The following is a 19371-nucleotide window of genomic DNA, read 5'->3' as shown; positions in this document are numbered from 1 at the left end:
CTCTGTGCTCGCCAAGTCCAAAAGATTTAGGATGATCGCGATCTTACTGGAACAAAAATTATTAAATAGAAGATGGAACAAACTAATAATGGACTGCACAATAAAACAAAGAAAGCATTATTCTATTTATGTATAATATTATATCTTTATTTCACATTTGTATACACATATTTCTATATTTGTTTTTATCCATAAAAACAAAAACATTGAAAACAAAGACTGGACTGGGATAATCTAGCTATGAAAATAAATCATCCTTAGAATGGAAATATGAAATTACACAATAATACATAAAAAATTAATGCATTGTATACAAAAATATAACAAATATGGCTACAAAAAATAAGAAATTATATCAAAAAAATTCAATTGAATATTGTAAATATACAATCCATATATTTTTTAAGTTCGTGATACTTATATATCTATCTTTGTTTAAAAAAAGTATCTCCATACTCCTGTCTGTAGCTCTGGCAGTAGTGTAAACATTTGTAGTAAATCTAAATGTGAGTAAACGACTAATGTCGAAATAGTGTAGTGTAAAGTGAGGGTGTGTGTTTTGTTAAAATAATTTATATTTGCAAACATTTTTGTAAGTTTTTATTATTAAAATATCAATGAAATTATTTATAAATTGTTTTGATTTATTATTTAAAATATTTTTAATTTATAAATACTATTATTTTTATATTTTATAAGTATCAAACATATCAAAATATTATATTATTATTTATTCCAAAGTGTAGATATATAAAACAGATTAAAGATCTTTGGATTTCTTTTCATCCCAGTGACTAATATTTCTGTGATTTGTTTATTTGTGTAATGTATATGATAAAGATATAAGGGTGTATTCACCCACCCTTATATTTTTTACGGCATGTGTGTTTCGATATAAGATTATTTGATTCACTTTTATGTATTTTTTTTTGAGAATAGTATCCAATTTTATGTCAAAATCACATTGAAATTGGATTATTTTAAATTTATGCGTTGTGTCTGTCATATGTTTTTATACAAGATAAGATAAAATTTAATTAAAACATTTTAATTATGGTCAATATTAATTATATTTTTCTAAGTAATTGTTTTATTATCAAAATTAATTATAAATCTGTAACTCGTCATATTTTTATCTGCGTTGAACTTTAAGGGGAATGAGTACAAAATAGATCATTATTAAGGATAAAAGCTGATGTTTACTTAAATGACTTGTTAAGTAATTTAAGAAAAGATTTAACTATTATTGTCAATACTCGTATCTAATTGTAAAAGACAGATTACGAAACATCTGGACAACATATATATACCTATTTTTTTTGAATTGTTATTTTAGGGTTCTATTCACTTTTTCCTAAATGCATTCATTCATTCACTGATTATTGACAGTGTCTTTTAAATACATGGAATTTGATTTAATGCTCCGATGCATATAGCGGCATAAAATTCATTTCTTATCAATCATGGAGAAATTGATACTTGATTTTAATGATTCAAAATATCAATAAATCATCAGATCCATCGATAAATATGAATAGAAATTAAAGTAATAATTTTATAATTTATGAGATTTTCAAAAATTGATAATGCAATATGATGGATTACGGGCAGATCGGATTAATATACAGTCAGCCCACATTTTTTAAATATGACACCCTCATATTTTTCTTATTTACAGGGGAATATCGATTTGAAATTTTGCAGTCTCACAGGATGATGGGGGTCACATTTTTTAAGATATTTAATCAAAATCTGAACTTTAAACTCATATCCTACTACAAATTGACAAATAGAGCCGATTCTTAACATTTTGAATACATATCACTATTAAATTATCAATTTGTCCAGTTTTTACATTCCATAGCACACGAGTTATAAAAGTTTATTTTTTAATTTTAGAACTAGTGTGCTAGGGAATGTAAAAACTGGACAAAATGATAATTATATACTGTTATGTATTCAAATATTTCATTAAAATTGTAATAAGTATGATTGTATTTTACTCCCCAAAATTTTTAACAACTTCCAATTGAAAAGAAAGTAAGGTTTTAATTTTATGAGGCGGAAAAAAAAAAGTTTTCTTAAAGTACGAATTCTTTTACTTTTTGATGTAGACATGGAGATTAACAAAAATTATAGTCCGCGGGACAATATCCTTTTTGTTAAATGATGAATACATACTTGAAACTTCGTGAGGAAACAGGTTAGTCCGTACCTTCTCTCTGTGACTTTTTTTTCGAAAGTGCTGCGTTTTCAAATGAATTTGAACATTGATTGTTAAAATAAGTCTCGACATTTATCGATAGCTAAAATTGATTATCAATAAGACTTTTAAACAGTAAAAATTGAGTTGAAAGTTTTAAAATTAAAATGTGGTTGTTAAAGAATGAACAAGAAAGAGCGGTTATAAGCTACAGGGGACTAGCCGTGGATTCATATCCAATAATTTACTACGTATTTAATCGATTAAATTAGTTCTAATCATGATGCAACGAACTTGTACCAAATCAAATGATACTAGACACCCACGCACATCTGTTATTCCTACTTACTTTCTATTTGATAAATGCAACTTTGTTATAAAATTGGGACAAGCATGAAGTTTTCTATAAGCTAATGGTTCCGTATTTTTAAACACTTAAATTTGTTTATTGAATGTGGTTTTTAACCCACTTCAAACAAAAAAGGAGTGGGTAATCAATTTGACTGTATTTTTTTATGTGTGTTACCTCAGAACTTTCGACTGGGTGAACCGATTTGGATGATTCTTTATCTATTTGAAAGCTGGTGCTTCCCGTGTGGTCTCATTTCATTTCTGACAACGGCCATCTATGAGAAAACCATAAAAGTCTTAAATTTGCATTAAGTATGCGCGACAAGAGGACGAATAACTCAATATCATGACTTCAATGTTCCTTTTTTTAGTGACAAATTAGTTAGTGTACTTCAGATTCACTAAAAATCACAAAAAAAAAAAAACTTTTAACAAAAAGAAAATCGAATTCAAAAGAAAAACTTTTCCAAAACAAATTAATATGCACTAAAAAGTATAAAAACAACGATAATATAATGTAGTTAAAATTATTGTTATGTTTGGAGTCGGTGTCAGCCAAGCTAATGTAGCAAACTGTTCTGTCAGAGTTGGTTCCTTGACTGACGCCGACTCCAAAAACTCCAAAAATAACAATAATTTTAACTACATTATATAATCATTATTTTTTTACTTTTTAGTGCATATTAATTTGTTTTGGAAAAGTTTTTCTTTTGAAGTCTGTTTTGTTAAAAGTAGTTTTTTATTTTAAAGGACTAGCTTTTATTGTATTAAGTAAAAAAGAATTTTTTTTCCTTATACATGACTGTATTCATAACCTCCTCCAATTTTTACAAACAGTCATATATGAGCAACTCAAAGAAAATTTTTTTTTTTACTTTTTAGTACAATGAAAAGCTTACTTGTTAAACATTTTTTATTCAATTTTATTTGTAGATACGGAACTTTTAATCGTAACTTATATTTTGAAATAAAAATATTTTCCTGGCTACGCTGTATAAATATCTAAAAAATTAAAATGTAAAAAAACTTAAGCTATGTTTATTTCCGCTGCTATATAGATAACTGTAAATTAATATTACATATTTTTTTTATTGTCTATTGCTGGTATAAAAATAATTTCTCAAAACTAATTGTCTAGTGATTATGTTTAAAAGTACTTTTAAATCTTAAATAAAACTACGTCAAAAATATTGAATTAAAACAAAATTTGATTGTTCGTCAAAATACTTGAACAGCGGAAAAAAGGTAGGTTGGATCCGAAATTTTAAGATGAAAAGTTCTCTAATTTTCGAGATAGGATGCATAAAATTAAATTTCCTTAATTATTGTTTACGCTCTCATCGGTAAACAATGATATTTTCGAAAAAATGTTTCAAACAAAAGTTGTGTATTTTTTATAAGGGACATTTTTTACATTTAAACTTTTGTTCTCTAACGGTTTACGAGATCCAATTGACCTTCATTACTCTTTTACAAACTTGGCCTCACTTTTTACGTCCTGAGCACGGTATACAAATTTCAGTTTGATATCTCTTTTCGTTTTTGAGTTATTCGTCGTTATTTCGTAATATTTCGTCATAAAAGAGTTGTGACCTTTTCGAAATTTTTCTATACATGCTATGACGACAGTAGAACTAATCCTAGAGCTTTTCTATATTTGCCATGACGTCAACAGTAGAATTAATAACAAAATTTTGCCTTTTTCGAAAATAATAACAGGCGCAGAGAGGCATTTAGATTATATTCGTATAAAAAAATGTATGCGAGATGTGCCGGTTTCGAAATTACATATTCATCTATACCCTTTGTTTCGAAATACCTCACACTCTCATTCAAGGAAAAGGGTATTGTTTCGTTGATGAACTATTGATCGATAAATAGGTCAATTTGTGTCTCTTTTATATGAATGTATCATACTTGCATTTGTACTAACATAATAATAATTGTTATTTTGTTAGTAGCTCAGTGCATGTAAGAAAAAAACAAGTGAGCAGCCGAGCTCCGTAATTAACGTAATATTTCCTCCTTACTAGATGCTTCTTGTTGTTAGATGCTTTTTATTGATGTAGAATTTGTTTTTTCATTTTTTGAACGCAACGAAATATTTATAAAAAAAAAGTGGCAAAACTGTCTCTTTCCTGAGAGGGGGTACAATCAAAAGACACTTAGTCTTAGCCTTAAATCAATTCTCAGACAAATTTTCAACTCTTTCAATTTTGTTGGAAAGTAGTGGTAGGCAAATCCTTAAAATCTGCGAAAAGACATGATATTTCCACAAATTAAAGAGGGTGGAGGTGCTGAAATGTTGACATCATCAAAGTTTAGTTCACTTTGAAGAGCCTGTGATAATCAAAAAGATGAAAAAGCGAATGGAAAGTTGACACCCCTGAAAGGCACTTATAGACCCTTTTGTAGGAATAGTCTTAATACTTGTATGTGTGCAAATCCGTAAAAACATTCTCTTCAAAAACAAATTTTTTCCCTGGTGACCCACTCTAAATTGTTGAAATCAATTGTCAGTTTTGTAATAAGTAGCTTTTGAAAATAGTAATACAGTATACTTTTGTATACTCATGACTTCATAATATAGTTTCAATTTATAAAGAAGCATTCCTAACATACCGCTTGTGAGAAGAATAATTTTAATTCTCTTTTGTAAATATTGTAAATCACTGGAAGTCAAAAAAAAAAACGACTATATAACTATATATAATTATTTACATGGGTCATTTAAGGACCGTGTGTACGAAATTTTATAGTTTCAATTTATAAAGAAGCATTCCTAACATACCGCTTGTGAGAAGAATAATTTTAATTCTCTTTTGTAAATATTGTAAATCACTGGAAGTCAAAAAAAACGACTATATAACTATATATAATTATTTACATGGGTCATTTAAGGACCGAGTGTACGAAATTTTATGCTTCTAGACCGAGCGGTTCCAGCAGTGCGTTGATCGATCAGTTAGTTTCAATTTTTATACATATAGACAATAATAGGTACATTTGTTTACAACATGTCATGTACAATTTTGTGGTTTTAAAAGAAATTAAGATGAAATAATAAATCATATTTTTTAAAGTTTGAAAGAAAGCATAATAAAATAACATTGCAATTTTCAAGTTCAACATAAAAACATTGTATTTCAATCATGAATATATTACTTTCAATAAAATTGCTAAAATAAATAAATAAATAAATAAATAGATAAAATAAACAACGATAGTCAACATATAACATCGTTCTGCATTCAAGTTCTGCAGTGCATTAGTCCATATTTTCGGAGAAAATATGACTTAAAAAGCTGTATAAAAAAACTTTTTTTCCATTGTTTATTTGTGCTCATTGCTGATTTGTAATATTTTAAGTGTTTTACATGAACAGAATACAAATGCGCCCATTTAATATGTGATGGCGGTAAATCTTGAATATAAGTTTGTTTATCCAGGTACGGTTAAAGCAATAAATATGACGAATGTTTTGAGCTTGTTATTCGGAAGAGTTCTATTTAAAAAAATGTCACAAAGGCTGATCATTATATTCGCCTCATAATACCCCCCTCCCTTCCCCGTTTTATACACTTTTCTTTTATTCCGTGTATGTGATAAGTTGTTTACAATACTTCTACATTCTACTATAGTTGTTTCTGTTCAACAATAAAATTATTTAAGTTTGCGTTATTATATTTCAACAATGAAAAGGTCAATAATTTTTTCTCTTTTTTTAACTTTTTTGAACAAATACATGCATTTTTTAATGCATTAAGTTTAATTAATTAGTGTTTTTCAATAATTTTCATTGGACATTTTCTATAACATTAACATGTAAAGAATTGTAAATTAGTCATAATACCCTCCTTTATCGCCAAAATTTTTCACTGGGAGCGCTGGCATCGATTTTATTGTCTCTATCATGACTAAGCACACAACGAATAGGTTTTCTGTTTTTCATTTGCGTAGGTAATGTTTAACTTTTCAACGAGTTTCGTCCCATATTTAATATAATGGTTTAATATCACTGCTTTAAAACTATACGTGCAACTAAGCTTTACTGTGTACTTTGTAGAATAAATCCTTTGTGTATATGCGTGTATGTATTTTAATATCTCTAAAGGGTGTCCTCTTAAATCTTCTTGGAACACTTTTGTCCTATATTTTTATACCATGCATACATGTAATATGCATGGTATACTAAGTTTAGTCCCAAGTTTGTAACGCTCAAAAATATTGATGCTACGAACAAAATTTTGGTATAGGTGTTCATAGAATCACCTAATTAGTCCAATTCCGGTTGTCCGTCCGTCCGTCCGTCTGTGGACACGATAACTCAAAAACGAAAAAAGATATCAAACTCAAAATTTTTACAGCGTACTCAGGACGTAAAAAGTGAGGCCGAGTTCGTAAATGAGCAACATAGGTCAATTGGGTCTTGGGTCCGTAGGACCCATCTTGTAAATTGTTAGAGATAGAACAAAAGTTTAAATGTAAAAAATGTTTTTTTATCAAAAAATAAACAACTTTTGTTTGAAACATTTTTTCGTAAACATCACTATTTACCCGCGAGGGCGCAAATTAGGCGTAAATTGTATAGTATGTATTATATAAATTGTATATATATATATGTATGTGCAATGTGATAGAGTAATCAACACTATTTATGCATGGTATTTCAACAATTAACTCAGTCTATTGTTTGTTTTCACTTGTTATTTATGAAGGCTGTCGGGGCTTGAGCTTTGTATCTTACTTATTTGTATTGTCAACTGCATCAAATAAAATTTTAACATTTTCATTATGGGTAAATCTAAAATCTCCAAGGGCACACGATCCATAAAATACATATAAGTCTTCTCTGTGACTGCCCAGCTCTTTTCATGAGGAGATAGACTTACTTGAGCCAGTCTCTCTTTGACGACCTTTCCGACCTAAAGTCCGTCGACGTCAAAGCTCTCCTGCTGTTCTTAAACAGCTCCAAATGGTTCACGGAGTAGTGGCCGGGGATGGGCCAAAGTGTGTCCCATCCCAGGACAACCGCTCGAACAACCTAACCTAACGTGTACTAACTTCAGCGGTTTCGATGGGGGGACACACTTTCATATTTATGTTTTCGTATGTTTTAAATACGTTGATTGAATGCATCAAATCCAACATAACACACATACACAGCTGCTGGTTATTTTATTATATTATTTCTTCTCTTTACATGTGTGTCTGTGGTACGTACACTGGTGCTGTGTATGTATGTTTGAATGTAATTTTTATAGAAAATCCAAGTAGGTAAGTCCTCAGGTGGACAATATAATAATAATGGTTGAATAATGTTGGGACGATATAATAATAATAATAATAATAATCAGGGCTGGATTAACTAAAAGATAAGTAAGACAAAATATCTATAGAGCATGGATCTTAAGATATAATATAAATGATAGACGTACTTTAATAAAAAATTTTATCTATTACTCAAAAAGTAATTATCCACATGTAATGGAATTTAACATGAAAATCTTCGAATTGGTATTTTTTTCCGAATTCTTTTGGGACAAGTGAAATTTACAAGATTTAAAAAAAACTCCCACAAATTTGTTCAGTTACGGAACCCTAAACTCGCACTTTAAACATATCTAAGAACACTCTCCATTAAATTACCTTTTTACCTTAGAATCTTCTCCAAACTGAACTGATTTTGAGGATCATCGCCTCTTTTTTTAGTTGTTACGGGTGCGGAACACTAAATTCACGCTTGAAACAAAGCTAAGAACATTCTCCATTAAATTACCTTTCAAACGAAACAAAAAAAATCAAATTCGGTGCATTCGTTTAGGCGGTCAAAATTATAACACCCCTTTTTTGGTTCGAGGGTTAAAAATTGAGTCAATCTGAGCGTTTTAATGTTAAGATTGTACATGCTAAATTCCATTATATTCAGACAATTAGTTTTTGAGTTATAGGCTCGGAAAAATTGTAAAAATTTCTATTGTCCGTCTACATTTCCAATATGGACACACGAATCAAAAACCTTTTTTTTTTTTTGCTCCGTCCCAATTGATATTTTATGTGTTACCATATTTTTGAATTACCATTTTCATAACTTTTTAATCATTAGAAACTTTAATCCGACCTATTTATTCTTATTGGACAAAAGCCTGTTAGCAACGAGTAACATACGCTATCCATTAGAATAATAATAAAGAATAAGATACAAAAGAAGAGAATAATAATACAAAAATTGATTTAGAAAATTGAGGTAATTAATCGAAATTTAAATTAAAAGAGGTTTTTATCTTACGAGTCTTATTTTACTTGGTAGAGAGGCTAAGGTAATCTAACCCTGATAATAATTGTAATAATAAAGAATGTTGTGTCACATTCCTTGAATTTGTTACACTTAGGAATCATTAAATATGATCGTGATTTAAAGTTTATTAAAAATAGAAGTAATAAAAAATAATAAATAATAATAAAAACTCGTTTGTAAGTAATTTTTTAATTATCACACTGTATATTTTGCTAGTATAACACGCATGTCTCTAGGTAATGATATATATGCATATAATTCGCATTCCTTTTTACCTATTCGCAGTGTTGCCAAAAGGATACGATTCATATGTTTTTACGTATCTTTTTATTTCTTCACGTATGAAGAAATGTTTTTAGTCCTATTTATACGTATTATAAATATACAAGATGTAATAAAAAGTCCGTAATACATAAAAATTTGTTAAGATCGAAACGAATGTTTCAGGTATTTTTTGGGTTTACGACAACTAGTAGATCCGTTGGTTAAAGCGTAACCAATTTCGTTCGCGAAATGCCTGGGGTAGTGGGTTCCATTTCCGCCGTCACAACAAAGTAGTGCATGGTATTTGCATGAAGGAGGTGCACTCACCTTCACAAAATAATTGAAGAGCTGAAGTATGTTATCACAATGCGTCCTATGGCCTAAGTGTGTATCTCGTGGATAGCCAATATAACCTAACCTAAACTAACTTACGACCACCTTTCCTAGCGTTAGAAGTTCAAAAAAATTCATCTCCCAGTCGATTGTTCCAATAGTTATTTATATTTTAGTCCAATTGAAGATTTTAATATGTAGTACAATAAACGAACTTTAGTTTTCTGGCCCTTAAGATTTTCCAATCTCTAAACTCAGATAATGGTTTTCTGCATTCAAAACAGAAAATTATTCTAAAATAACTCTATATGTTTTTATGTGGCGGAAATTTATTCAGGGTGGGTTAACTGAAAAAAGCTCCAAAAGACTAAGTATAATGGGGATTTTGGAAAAAATAGATCGAAAAAAATAGACCCATAAGAATTTAGACCGAAAAAGATTTCTATAGTAGCATCTCATTTTTGAACGCAAGGGCCAAAAACTTCAGAACCCAACCAACTCGTAATTACAACAATACTCCGGGTCTATAACAAACTGGACTATTTTAATAAAGAATGTTTTTTTATCAATTCGTTAACTTCATCTGTGTACACGCAGTACATTCAGGGCATAAGAATGATGTATCTTTTCGTCGATCAAACTATGAAAACAAGAATTGAATACATTTAAACAAATTATTATCTTACTGAATTGATAAATAGCTAAACAAAATACATAATCTTTGTGTGTGTAAATAAATGTACGTTGACATTAAAATGATTAGATTATGAATATGAATATGTATTCAAAAAAAATAATAACATTTAGTTTATTCTATTGAATTGATATTATGAACAAAAATGAAATCTTTATTACGATGCATCATAACAAATTATTTGAAAACTTATAGAATGAATCATCTATGTGTGATTACTTCAAAGATAATCAAGTAAATACTTTTACAGTCACAAATTTTACAGAATTGTATTGATTTAAAAAAAATTTCATTGTAGGAAATAAACTTTATGCGTTTTGAAGTGTCTACAATGCTTTAAGACTGTTTAATAAAAGTAAAATGTGTGTGTGTTGGACGCGGTAATGGTTGGAAACTGTAGCAAATGAATGATGGGAATTTATGGTTTTTCGATCTTATTCGATATCTAGCCAAATAAGAAAAGATAGGGAAGAAAAACAGTTTAAACTTCCAGGCAATATAAGGAGAATATGTAACGTCATTGCAATTGCGTTTCTATCGAATGTATGTACATACATTCGATAGAAACGACTTTGCTTTGTAGACAAATATTACCTAAGCAACGCCTGTTGTTTGTACTCCTATAATTATTGCAGAATAAATTTTCAAATAAAGTTCTTTATTTCGTATTTTAGATTTCAGCAATTTCAAATGTACGGACAAACCCTTGCAAATAGAATAGAATAGAATAATTAATTGCATATAAATTACAACTGCTTATTACAATTCACCAAATTTTTCCAAATTTGAGGGGGCTGTAGAGATCAGTCAAGTATTTTAAACGTTGAAAATTTGGTTTTTTCCGGGGAAACTTTCCGAACTGAACAGATTTTTTTAAATCATAGTTAAGACCGGGCATACAAGTTTCGGTAAACCGGAGCGTGAGTACCTGGCATATCTATTCAGATGCATCGATCTGTGCAGACGACCGGAGAAGAATCGAAATTCGATTCTTACTACTTGCGCAGGAAAGTAGACCCTACCTTGTGCCTAGTTTCTTTGGCAGAGAAAACGTCGTTTTTCGTTTTTTCTAGAAATCTTCCGGTCTATGGTAGCGTGTGTGTGCTATAGCCTGCGCAGGTATATCGTAACATGCATGTCCGGCTTAAAAATCGGTTCATCCGTTTCGAAGCTACGATGCCACAGATAAACACCACACGATGCCACAGATAAACACCTCTTTGAGATATATTCGGGAGTTAAAAATGGAAATATCCTTCAAAAAGTTTAAAAAAATAATTTACTAAATTTTATCATTTGACCGTTTTTTCTGTAATAAATCTTTTATCTGTTTTTACAAAAATTTTATACAATAAATGCTATCTGAAGATGTAATTCTCGGCATTATGCTCTAAATTTCGAGGATAACAATTTAGTTTTTCCTCAATAAAGACTGAGAAGATCTGAGATTTGTAGTTTTGTATTTGTGAGGGGGGAGGAAGAGTTGTTAGTGATAGATGAAACACTGAACATTAAACAGTAAATGAGGTTGTTCACATCCAAAACCAAAATACAACTTGATGAGGAAGTCTTTGCCCAACATTATGATTTTTATATTTGATGAAGGTATTTGTCATTTCCGCTTAAGTGCAGAACAATAAATTTGACTACAATCTGTAATTTGTTTTTGTCACGTTTTGATTTTCTATCTATTAAAATTTTGTTTTTCTTTTTAAGTTTATGATTATCGTAAGTAAAAATGTGGCCTTAAAATGTCTGACAAATTGTCAAAGTTGCTATTCACTCTTTATTATGGTTGTTTGTCAAAGACAGTAAATATCTAGAAATATGAAATTCTTATGTGACGTTAACAGATACCAAGAATATGTTCGATGTTAATAGTTTGTAAGTAAAGTTAACAAATATGCATTTTGTGTGTGACATGCAACCTCCTCATATATATGAAATAAGCTATAACTCTTTCACAATGTAGAATTTCTCAGTTCATAATAATAAAATACAAATATTTATCGTTATAAAAGTTACAGAAAAAAAATTTACTACAAATTTAAACTTCTGATTTGTGTTTTCCTGTAAGTTAACATTTTTTATGAAATCGAAATATTTATCAGAAGTTATTTGTCTTAACTAGCAGATGCCTGCCCGCTTTGCTGGGAAATTTTTCTTTTTTAAAACAAAGACTATGAAGACTAGAAATTTTGCCCATGATACTCGCCGACATTGTAACTTTCTATAAAAAAAAATCATTAAATTAACCTGATTTTTGTACTTTTTGGATAAAAATTACCCCATCCACCGAGTTTCATCAAATTCCATAACAACATTTTTCTCGATTTTTTCAAAGGGGTACCCCTTAAAAAAAATGCAAAAAATCCAAAAAAATTTTATATCCTCAATTTCGATAAAACTCAGTATATAAGGTAATTTTGACCCAAAAAGTACAAAAATCTGGTGCATTTGTTGACTTATCGAATAGTTTTTGAGATACGGACTAAAATCGATCCAAATATTGCGATATCTCAGAAACTCTGCACCCAATCATTAAATTAACCTGATTTTTATACTTTTTGGACAAAATTACCCCGTGCACCGAATTTCATCAAATTCCATAGCAAAATTTTGTTTGCTTTTTTCTCGATCTTTACAAAGGGGTACCCCTTAAAAAAATTGCAAAAAATCGAAAAAATTTTTAAATCCTCAATTTCGATAAAACTAAGTTTAAAAGGTAATTTTGACCCAAAAAGTACAAAAATCGGGTGCATTTGTTGACTGATCTAATAGTTTTTGAGAAACTGACTAAAATTGATCAAAACATTGCGATATCTCAGAAACTTAACCCAACCGCGTCGCTGGACAATTGCAATTTTAAATATAAAGACTATTTGCTGCGTATTTTCAGAACTATAACTCAAATATGACGTCATCAAGCTCATTTGAAAACGCAGCCTTTTCGAAAAAATTTTGAGAGGAAAGTTTGTTAGACTCGTCAAAAGAAAGAAGCCACTCACGAAGTTTCAAGTATGTATTTAAATCATTTAAAAAAAACTCGTGGTGGCCCTCAATCTAAATAATCAATTTGACCTTCTTTATTCAGAATTGTATTCTTTGATATATCAAGATTGTATACTAAAATTGTCGCCATCGTATTGCTTACATTTTTTTATGAATTCAGAGTGTTACAAATATTTAAGCTCCCTATCCCTAATACTTACATAATTGATTGCATAAAGTTGCAAACAGAATTGCATTGATAAACATACCACACATATTTATTATAAACATTAAAATTAAAATCCATCTGTATCATGTGAATTGTTTTAATATTCATCAAGCAATAACAATAACAATTGAAATGTCTGTCGCTTATGGACTACATCCTTATAAGACTTCCACTTTAAAATGGTCATAAAAAAGAATATTATTCATAAACAGAGACGACTTTGTATATTAATTAAAATTAAAAAAATAAAATTAATTTATAGTTTAAAAATATGTAATTACGATTTATAGAGGCATAAAAAAGTGACCCATAGACATTCAGTATCTCTTAGAATTAATGATCTGTAGCTATTCGCACCGTGCGTGAGTTTTATAGGAGGCATTTCCATGGTAACGATACATTACTTAAATTATAGAATTGTATGGATGCATATATAATTGTATGGATTGCATTTATAACTTACATTGAAAATTTAATATTATTGTCGTACAAATTTAAATAAATAATTATGATAATTTATATTTGAAAAATAATATTTGTACAATTTGATTTCTTATTTTCACAATTTTTAATGCATTTAGTTAAATTAATTAGTGTTTTTCAATAATTTTAATTTGACATTTTCTATAATATTAACATGTAAAGAACTGCAAATAAGTCATTACAGCGTCCTTTATCGTCAAAATTTTTCACTGGAAGCGCTAGCATCGATTTTATTGTCCCTACCATGACTACGCACACATACTAAGACCACTTCTTGTTATGTAGAGTGCTTCTAAATTGCACGGCACTATTTTAGGTATGCAAATGCTTTAATAGCTTTGCTAATTCGTTCACTCTGAAAGTCTGAAATACGAACTGTTTAAGAGTAACGAGGAATACTGAAAATAATGATTTGTAAGTATAAATTATTGAACGTCAATGAACCGCTTAAAATTCTGTTGTAAATAAAAACAAGTAGCCTAGATTTAGTACTTAAAAGCTATCTCGTCTTTTTGATTTTGTTTTTTTAAAGATGAAGTATTTGAAACCGGCTTCACTCTTGTTGTGGGTTGGTTCACGTAGAATGTGTCTGCATTATTCTAACTGAACTGTTTAACCAGACGATTTTTGCAAAACCACTTTTTTGTTACATTTAAATACATTGGGTATTGTTTATGTTTCAAGTACACTCGAATTTGAATAAATTGAATCAATTTTTAAATGGTTTTTGACTAGAGGTCTAAAGCCTGGATGCTTAACAATAAAAGTATGAAGCCGGAGAAGTAGTTCCTGTAATGCAACGAAACGTCTGATGTCTATCCGCCTGTCAACCGATAAGTCGAAAACTACAAGAGATATCAAGTTGAAATGTTTATAGCGTGCTTAGGATGGATAAAGTAAGGTCGAGTTCGTAAATGAGCAACATGGTCAATTGGGTCTTGTAAACCGTTAGAGATAGAACAAAAGTTTAAATGTAAAAAATGTTCCTTATAATAATAAACAACTTTTGTTTGAAACACTTAATCGTAAACATCACTGTTTACCAGTAAGGGCGCAAATTATATAGTATGTATTATATGAAAATTTGCGTTATGTGTGTGTGTGACATGTATGTATGTGTGGCTATCTAAGAGTGGCTAGCCTTCTTTACTTATAATTGCATAATCAACATGGTCTATATATGGTATTTCAACAACTCAGTCAATTGTTTGTTTTCACTAGTTTATAAATGTCTATTAATTTTTGCTTTTGTTATATTAGGATAAGTTTATATGCTTTATCGCGACAATGTTTATATGATCAATCGCGGATAAGATACAAAAGTATAAAAATTTATCAATTTCTAAGATAAGGATTACCAAACGAAGTAACAATGAGAATATTTAAGTTAGTTTAAAGTTACTGGGATGGCACTTACATATAACCACTATTTGAAATTCCAGTTTTAATGAATCATAAAATGTGTTTAAAAACGTGTCTTTTGGGTACTTGAATTGCAATTGTAAAGATGAATCATCACTCGATTCAACATTCATTATATTTAATTATGATCAATATCCAAAATTATTGGCGTTTTTTTACCAAACAAAAATGAAAACATTTATTTTTGTTTCAATTATATTTCAAATAAACAAAACAAAAGTATGTACAGTAGAATCTCGATAGCTTAAACCTCGGTAACATAAAAACCTCTGTTACTTCAAAAAATACTATGTTCCCTTCCCATCAGAGCCCAAAACCTCTATAACTTAAAATACGCAACCTCTATAACTTAAATAAATAATCTCTGTATAGGCCCTCAGTCACTACATAGAAACATGTACATACCTCTATATTAACTAGGGTACATAGAAACATGTACATACCTCTATATTAACCTTTACCTAACATAGACTCTTGATAACTTAAAACCTCTATAACTTAAAATATTTTGTGTTTCCCTTGGACTTTAACTTATCGAGATTCTACTGTATTAATTTATAGAGTTTTGTAACCATTTATCCCCATGGGAGGTCGACAAAACATACATATAATAATAGTTAGAAAAATTTTTACAACAATCAATAAAAATGTCATTAACATTATAATTATTCTCAAATAATATACTTTTAATTAAAACATTGTTATGTTTTTGTTGTTGAAATAATAATGCAATTTCCAAATAAAATCTGATAAGAGATGAAGTGGAATGGGAACTTCTGCCTAGTAAACTAAAATTATATAATTTTATAACCGGAAAATATTTCACAATGTATTATTTCAAAAATTTTCATGAACGAATGTACAGAATGTTTCTAACATACTAAAATCTGATTTTTTGGAACTAATGCCTGTAATAGAATTCCACGTTTTTGTTCTACGAATTCGATTTCTTGATAGGTTTTATTAATGCGAATAGGTTTATTTAAAAAAAAATTAGATTTCTTCACGTCGGATTTGAACCAGCGACAATCAACTGCGCTTAGATGCTTGTAAATTTTATAAAAATGATCAATCTGTTTATTTCAAACTCTCTGTTAACTGGTAACAACAATCTTCGTGAAGTTGGCTCAATCACATATGGACTAGACATGATAAATATGCGATCATAATTACCAAATACTCTTTTTAAAGCAAACGCAAAGAAATTTTCTTTGAATTCATCGAATCGCTTTATTTTCACGATTATATATATATTTACACGAACTAAGTACAATTTTATTTCCCATCAATAAAATGCATGACTTTAAACTAAAATCAATTCATAGAAGTTATGATTTTTGTTTGTTAACTTCAGTGATTTGTATCAATGAATTCGTATTGAACGTATTTTTACTTTATTTCAATATGATACGGCTAACTTCGGGATGAGGTTGTCATTATTTTAATTTTTTATCATTGTAGAGGTAGTGAACTTTCGTTAGCAAGATCTTGAGCTAGACCAGACTTTCGACAACCAAATATATCAAATCATGGTTTATTTAGAAATTCATTTAAGTTTTTTGCACCTTCTACTATTTTTGGTTGATACTTGTGGTAAGGCAATCTTTTAAAAACATGTGGCATTAATAACTGTTGATTATTTGATTGCATGATGTAATGCAATTCAAAAACTCGCTCGTTCACGATGCGATGGATGGATGGAATCACTTTTGATAGGCGTGGATGGAACATTAAAACCGTATTACTAAAGATTTAAAAATAATCATTACATGAACCATTATAATGTTATTATGTTGTTTGTTCTATAGTTGTATCGATTACCTACTGAACTGATTCAGTCGTCATCATTTTAATTAATTGAATTTATTGTATTTAATTCAATAATATTAAATTACATTCACTACTTTCACTCAAAATTTTATACTCATTGTGTTTAAACATACCAACATCGAAGTGTGTGTGTCTAGTCGAATAACACGATAATATTTCTACCACGCGAATAACGTGCACTCAAATGATACACTTGAATCGGTAAGTCAAATTCTAGTCGATCGTATTATGTAAAAATTAAAAAACTTATTTTTGAACCAATTTTATGAAAAAAAGTTGATATAATATTTTAAATAATTTTAACGATATCACTCAAGCAAGATATTTTTATGAAATTTGATATTCACATTTTACATATTTGTAGGCATATTTTGAAAGGTCCGTGAAAATAGTACCCCTTAACGCGAATTTCCATAAAATGTTAATTGAATTTGTTTGCCCATCATATGTTCACTCAAAATTTTCGTTTGTCAACACTCTAATTGAAAATAATGACATCACCACCACCAGATGCAAATTTTCATAAAATGTAGATTATTCGTTGGAAAATTCTTTGTCCAAATTTGTTTTCTTTACCCTTCAATTTTAAATTTTTGTATCCCCAAATCCGAATTTTTACAAAATGTAGATGCCGTTTATTTGTCAACGGCTTGTCCACGGTTGTTTACCCAAAATTTTTGTTTACCAAATGTAACTGACAAGGAGCCATTCATTACTTACATAAGCATGATTTTGACAGTTTTTAACCCCCTCCTCGCTCCCATATAAGCATACATAAGATTTCTTGAACCCCTCATGTGAATATCGTGTATACTGCGAATATGTTTCGTCACTATTTATATTTTTTTCAGTGTGCAATATCAATTTCAATACATATTACAAATGAGAAAGTGATATTAGTTAACAACATAGCCTAGATTGCATTCCGGAAAAAATACAATTTCTTTAGGAAAAACAAGTATATGTATATTAACATTATATTTCGCTTATTATTAATGAATTTATAAAAGTCATATTTTTATAGTATATATAGTAATATTTTCATATATAAAATATATGAAAATAGAGCATTGAAGAGTATTCGTTGTGTGCGTAGTCATGGTAGGGACAGTAAAATCGATGCCAGCGCTTCCAGTGAAAAATTTTGGCGTTAAAGGGGGCTGTTATTACTAATTTGCAGTTCTTTACATGTTAATGTTATAGAAATGTCAAATTAAAATTATTGTAAAACACGAATTAATTAAACTTAATGCATTAAAAATTATGAAAATAAGAAATCAAATTGCACAAATATTATTTTTCAAATGTAAATTATCATAATTATTTATTTAAATTTGTAAGACAATAATATTAAATTTTCAATGTAAGTCTTATATGCAATCCATACAATTATATATGCATCCATACAATTCTATAATAAAGTTGTGTATCGTTACCATGGAAACGAAACAAACGCACGGAGCGAATAGCTTAACATTTGGTATCCTCTTAATTAATAAAAAAAATTGATTGATTGTATTTTAAATATAAATTTAATACGAATTAAATTTAGTATTTATTGTGATTTAATTTCAATTAAGTTCAAGGTAACGCCATATAATAATAATGATTAATGAAATAACACGGTTAATCTTTAAATGGAAATAAAGATACAAAAAGTCTTATGTAATGTTTTAGGACGGCCATACATACATGAGCCAATATTTCAACAATTTGTTATTATAATTTATTTTTATATTGTATTGCTATTATATTTTAAAAACGAAGGAAAAACCTCATGATTTGATTCTGTTTATTCTGTCTTAAATGTTAAGATATAAAATGATGCTCTTATGAAACAAGCCATTCATTTTTGAAACCGTATTCATAGAACTCTCATTTGAAACTGCGTACTGAATTGTTTAAAAATTTTCATATAAGCTCGAACATAATCACTTGAAGTAATCTCTCCAAACTAAGGACGCCTTAACTTGCAAGTAATCTCTCCAAACTAAAGTAGCATCTTATTTTAAGTGGTATAATGTGTTGAGATAACAAAAGCTATTAAAAGCATCAGAATGTATGAGGACTTATAATAAAAATATATAATTAAAATTGGTTGATTGATATGCTTAATAAGAATTCGAATTCGATGATTTTTATATTTTTGTAGATTTATTGTTTGTCTCGAATATATATCGAAAAACAGCATTTTCTAGTACGCTAATATGAAATTTTGAATTATTCCAAATAAACTTGTCGCCAACTTGAGGCACAAAAATATTTATCATGTA

At 29.0% G+C, this 19371-nt stretch overlaps 1 protein-coding gene across 1 annotated transcript in view; it reads left to right on the top strand.

Moving 5' to 3' along the window:
* Positions 1–462: 462 nt before the first annotated feature.
* The window catches only part of LOC123295174 (protein tweety), a 42534-nt gene continuing 23625 nt past the window's right edge, over positions 463–19371 (top strand). The window contains exon 1 of the mRNA XM_044876417.1: positions 463–592. The gene's annotated coding sequence lies outside the window, so the exon portion shown is untranslated. The remainder of the gene's footprint in view (positions 593–19371) is intronic.

The sequence above is a fragment of the Chrysoperla carnea genome, chromosome 3 (genome assembly GCF_905475395.1).
Source record: "Chrysoperla carnea chromosome 3, inChrCarn1.1, whole genome shotgun sequence".
In the NCBI taxonomy this organism is placed as follows: Eukaryota; Metazoa; Arthropoda; class Insecta; order Neuroptera; family Chrysopidae; genus Chrysoperla; species Chrysoperla carnea.
This window is presented reverse-complemented; position numbering and strand designations above follow the sequence as displayed.